At 39.6% G+C, this 5,748-nt stretch overlaps 1 long non-coding RNA gene across 1 annotated transcript; it reads right to left on the bottom strand.

The window, feature by feature from the left end:
* Positions 1 to 1,856: 1,856 nt before the first annotated feature.
* On the bottom strand, positions 1,857 to 5,459 carry LOC121166110. Its single transcript, XR_005885344.1, has 4 exons — positions 5,268 to 5,459; positions 4,185 to 4,285; positions 3,167 to 3,282; positions 1,857 to 2,060 (listed from the first exon to the last, which is right to left on the bottom strand). It is a non-coding gene; the product is annotated as an uncharacterized LOC121166110 (long non-coding RNA).
* Positions 5,460 to 5,748: the final 289 nt, after the last annotated feature.

Raw genomic sequence — 5,748 nt, 5'->3', positions numbered from 1 at the left:
TTCCTGTTAATAGCGTGCCAGTGTCCCTGACTTTCCATATCTTTGCCAAAACATTGTAACAGGTGCAAAGGAACATCTCATAATATTTTTATTTAAATTTACATTTTTCTGATTAGTGACTGATTAGCTTTTCTTTTACAAAAAAAATTATTTTGATTATTTTAAGAAGTTGATTTATTTTTGGACAGGCACAATACCACAAGAGGGAAGGAGGGAGGGAGGGAAAATCCACTGGTTCACTTCCCAAATGGCTGCAATTGCCAGGTTCAGGCCAGAATGAAGCCAGGAGCTAGAAACTTTTTAAAAATGATTTATTTGATTTTGATTGCAAAGTCAGATATACAGAGAGGAGAAGAGACAGAGAGGAAGATCTGTCTGATGAATCACTCCCCAGATGACCGCAACAGCCATGTTGAAGCATAATTTTGCTGAACTGGCTATTTTTTGGGTAATCTAACTCTATAACTCTAACAAGACATATGTCAACAGTTTAGGTGAACGGTTTTAGGAGGGGTGTGCAGAGAAATCTTAAATACCCTAGTGAGGAGTAACTAATCTTCGTGTCCCACCCAGTGAGTTATAAGTGCATCCCCACTGACCATTTCCTGTCTGTTTCTAAGCTTTCCTTGTTGTTCTCTATCTATTCTAGTTTTGTTTGTTTGTTTGCATTAAGGGGTTTCTGGAGCGATCCTGATGGTCATTAGGAGAGAGGGTGGGGACCCAAAGTCAGAACCAAGCAAGGACCAGAGAAAGCTTCTCTCCCTAGTCCCAAAGGAAGTTTATAGTTCTTCTGTTTCTGCGGACTGCTCAGTGCTCCTGGTTGTCGTTCTGATGACCTTGGATCCTGCAAGGCAGGATTTGGGCTTCTTCCATCCCATGTGGTGGATCCAAATGGGGGTGGGTGACCTCAGAGTTCTCGGCCTCTGAAGGCACTCCAATTCCCCGTGGTCTCCTTGGCAGTTGGGATGCAATCCTCGGTGCTCATACTGATAGTTCTTGGTGAGGATCTGGGAGTCTTCAGGGTTGAGATACAAGCCTCCTCCTGGCCGAAAAAGGCACATTCTTAGCCAGAATGAGAAAAAGTAAAGAAGACCCAAGTAAATAAAATCAGAAACAAAAGAGGAGACATTGCATTTGACAACACAGAAATACAAAGGGTCATAAGAGATTATCATGGATAACTAATTAGTGCAAAAATGTGGTGGAAGAAATGGACAAATTAACGAACATAGGAAACTTACAACGACTGGATCATGAGAAAATGAAAACTGTGAATGGATCAATGACCAATGAGGGGGTTGTAACAACAGTAAAAACACTTCCATCAAAAAAGCCTTGCATCAGATGGCTTCATTGTCAAATTCTACAAACCACTTGCTTGTTTCATTCTACATTTCCCTTTGATTGTAGTTTTAGCATTAAACCTTTTACCTTCTTAAAGGAAAACTTTATTTCATTTGACAACTGAAAAATATTTCACTTGCAATACAGAGGAAAATTAAGAAAAATAGAACATTACCAAGTTCTAGGTGGTTAAAATTGGCTGTTGAAGACTCTTGGCCTGAAGAATACTTTGAAAATTTATGGTCAAAATTGATGGTCTCTGAGGCCTGATGGCAAGAAGCCATATGCTCAACTGGCTTCTGGTGCATTGGATGTTGTCGACAAAATGGGGATCATCTCAACTGATTGTGGTTAACTAATTCTAAATGCTCACTTTTTCGTCAGTAAAAAAATAAATAGCAAGTGATATGAGTATATAATATCATTAAGGTGATGAATTCTCCTTGACAAAAACTGAAAAAAAAAACTAAAAATGAGTGACTTTATTAACACTATATATGAGTCAAATAATAAAATCTGGAAGAATTAATCTATTATTAATTTAAAAATTCTGCAACCACATAGCATCTATAATTACCTTCACTGCCAAAGTGTCCCACAGCTCATCCTCTATTAAATGTCATGCTGCATACCTAATTAGAGGCTCAGGTCTCCCTGGTGTCTGCAGTGAGCATCTAATAAGGATGGTGAAGGCAAAAGCGCGTTCAGGGTGAACTCTGGAATAAGAAAATCTGTACATATGAGAAAGAAAAAAAGCAACTTTCATTTAATATACTCAAAAAATTGGGAAAATCCACTAAGAATTTCTTGTTTTGGCCTTAAATTTCTTTCTAATTAAGTGATTAATTCTGACAGTTAGCATCTAATACATACAAATTAAGTGCTTTCTCCAGGAAAAAAAAAAAAAAAGAAAGAAAGAGGAGAAGGACTGAAAGCCCCTATTGTGACTCAGCTAAATCAAATCCAGTTCTGAGAGAAATATTTAGCGTAGCTTTCAGCACCATTTGGGGTACCTGTATTTCATATCAGAGCACCCGAGTTTCAGTTCAGGCTTCACTTCCAAGTCCAGCTTCCTGATATTGACTACCCTGGGAGGCAACAGATGATGGCTCAATGCTTGGGTCCCTACTGTCTACCCATATTGAAGACTCAAACTGAGTTTCAGGCTCTTGGCTTGATGCATCACTGGCTGTTGTGGGCACCTGGGAAGTGAGCCATTGAGTGGAAGTTCTTTCTCTCTGTGTCTTTTGCTTTTCAAGTAAATAAAAATAATAAAAACTTAAAAGACTGCCATTGTGGTACAACATGTTAATCCTTGACCTGCATGTCCGTGTCCCATGTCAGAGTGTTAGTTCCAGAGGTTTTGATTCCAATCTAGCTTCCTGTCAATGTGTATGGGAAAACAGCGGAAGATGGCCCAAGGGCTTGGATCCTTGTCGTCCATGTAGGAGAATAGGATGGAGTTCCAGGCTCCTGGCTTTGGCCTTCCTCGGCCATTGATGTCATGTAGGGATTTACTCAAAGGATGGAAGAGCACTCTATCTAACACTGCTTTGTGTGTGTGTGTGTGTGTGTGTGTGTGTGTGTGTGTGTGTTTCAGAAAAGTTTATTTGTGAAGGGTCCAGGTGAGTAGGGAAGGGAGAGGGAAGAGAAAGCACCTCCAGAAAGAAAATGGGGAGGTGGGATGTTTCTTGAAAGAGGAAGGAGAGAGACACCCTCTAACACTGTTTTCAAATGAATACATATTTTTTTAAATACATTAGGCATGTTTTCTAAGAAAAACTTTGACTTTCAGAGATCAAAGCTTTCTTATTATACATACCTCAATGACATGAGTCAGTGACAAACGACAAACTATGAGGTGCAGAAGACTGATAGATGTCTCCCAAATATCAGCCCAAAGGGAGAAAATGTTTCCTGGAACAATCCTTGTACTTCCTATAAAATAAAGACTTACTTTCACTCATTCCATTTCCTTTTCAGAAGCTAAAATTGTTGCTGTCTGTTTTGTGCTGCTTAACAGTTCTCTAATGAACATTCCCCTAACACTCTGTCCTTCCTATAAAAGCCAGCTGCCATTAGTGGTTCTATCAGGGCACAAGTTATAATATAACCAGTTTCCTTTCAATCTTTTGGCTAGCAAATCTCCCCTGCCAGGAACTAAAAAGCTTGACTTGTGTGAATCATCAAAGCTTTTTCTTATACGTGGTATAGAATAACCTTTCCTTTTCTGAAGGTTTCATCCAATAGCCTCCTCGACCTCGGGATGTCACCAAATGGCATGTATGTGGTATGTGAGAGAACAAAGGGAAAAGCCACTCAAAGCCGAGCCACATATTGCATAACACCTTATATTAAAGACTCCATGACCCATAAAGTGCTTACCTACTTTGTGGAGTTTAAATAAAGCAGAGTGGTGTTCCTTTTTAAAGAACTGCTTTACAGTTACCTTCCTGTCAGAATTCCAATTATTCTATGACTCAGTGGGTATGTGTCTAGCTTTTTTAAAAGACCTTTGGGTAAGAATGTGAAGAAGTTTTTGATGAGAAGTTTGTAGAGGAAAAGTTTATATAATACTACTGAAGCTACACCAAACACGTATTTTGTATATACGCACACACAAACATATGTAAAATCAGGTCGACATTCTTGTATATAAATGACTCATTTTTCCAAATTTAAAAAATAAACCTTGCTTAGATACTTTTATTTCATCTATAATAGAGACTGGCTCAGTTCATTTACTTTTGCCTTTACTGGTGCATGCAAACTATATTCTGTAACTCCCTTACAGACTAGTATGGCCTGTGACTCATTCTGGCCAGAAATGGTACACTCACCTTCTTCCAGGCCTATAGAACGTTGTGTCATCCCCAGTGTGCATGCTGGCTGGCAGAAGATCCAGACCAGGACGCAGAGACCTTCACAAAGTGCCTAATTCCTAAAATGAACCATCACATGCCAATCACAAGCATCCCTTACACTGAACTTCGAGTAAATAAGAAATCAGTGTTTATTGTGTTAATAGAGATTTAAGTGTTTTTATTTTGGTACTGAATGTATTTTCTTTTCTCTTTTGGCCTTCTTCTACTTGCCTCTTTCTTGCTTTTATTGTCTTTACTTGCCATTTGATTGTGTCTTTCTGATTAAATAGCCAAATCGAATTTCCCTTAGTGGATTTGGGATTAAATCCCAAACAATGTTGACAATGTTGAAATAATCAGACTCATTAGGAGATAAAGATGAACCAATTCAACTCATTGAAGAGCTTACAAGTTAAATATTTAGCAATAGCGATTTTTATTTAACAATTGTTTGAGTGGATGGGCAATATTAATCTAATTTAGGGAATGCATACACGTCTTCTGGTAATTGTGACAAATGTGGTTATCTCAGCACTAATGACCCAGCAGATGTGTATGTGAAAAGTCTCTTCTGATAGGGAGGAAAACCAATGAACATGAGCTTGAAGACAGACAACAGCCTCAACACTCTGCCAACTCTATTTGAATGGCCCCGTGACTTCTGACGGGCACACACGGACACAGTCACTCAGTGTCAGGCATCTGAAAAAGTAGACCAGAAAAAGGATTAGCATTGTATGTGATTGGGGCAGTGAGTCCAAAAAGAGCCTGTATAAATCCAAAATTTAAAATTCCATATGATCTTGTGTGACAGTATGTTAACCCGCCCCTGTTTCCCTTCTTGCTCCATGTTGTTTGTTCTCAAGTAGGACTCGATGAAACCAGTTTGGGGCTGTCTCAAAAACAGTTCCCAGGAGAGCCACTCTGGATCTAATCAGAAAAAGTTTCATTTTGATCTATTTTACAAAGTACATTTTGACATTAGTATGTGTTACTGTGTCAGGGCGGGGAAGCTTTCTTGGCTTTAAATAGATTATAAGCCATTGCTTTCTGCTTTACCTGGCATCCACGCTCACAAGTTTTGTCTCACGGACAGCCAGTGATGTACGTGCTGAGATCTACAGCAGACCTCTTGCCTAAGCTCCCCACTCAGTCCCACGCATACTCCTTCTTCTCGGCTTCCTGGATTTCTCATAGGTTGACACCTCCACAGAATATTCCCGAAACAGAACCCATTATCCTGCCTACTCTTCTCCCTTAATGATGTCACCATGCACTTGATGACTCAACAGTAAACTCTGAGTCATTTGACCCCCTTTTAGTTCCTTCCCCATATTCAATCAATCATTTGGTCCTTTTTGGAAAATGTCCTAATTATCCCTTATATAGGCATATGTCCTTGTTCTCCATCCTCACTGCACTGCCTACGTGTCAGCATCCGTCATCATCCTTCATGGGGATCTTCTCAATGGACCCCCCGCTGCTTCTCCCGGTTCACTCAGCCCCAAGGCTGTCTTGATTTTTCTGAAATAGAGGAATA

This window comes from Ochotona curzoniae, unplaced genomic scaffold (assembly GCF_017591425.1).
Source record: "Ochotona curzoniae isolate NIBS_2020 unplaced genomic scaffold, NIBS_Ocur_1.0 contig_1071, whole genome shotgun sequence".
Lineage (NCBI taxonomy): Eukaryota > Metazoa > Chordata > Mammalia > Lagomorpha > Ochotonidae > Ochotona > Ochotona curzoniae.
This window is presented reverse-complemented; position numbering and strand designations above follow the sequence as displayed.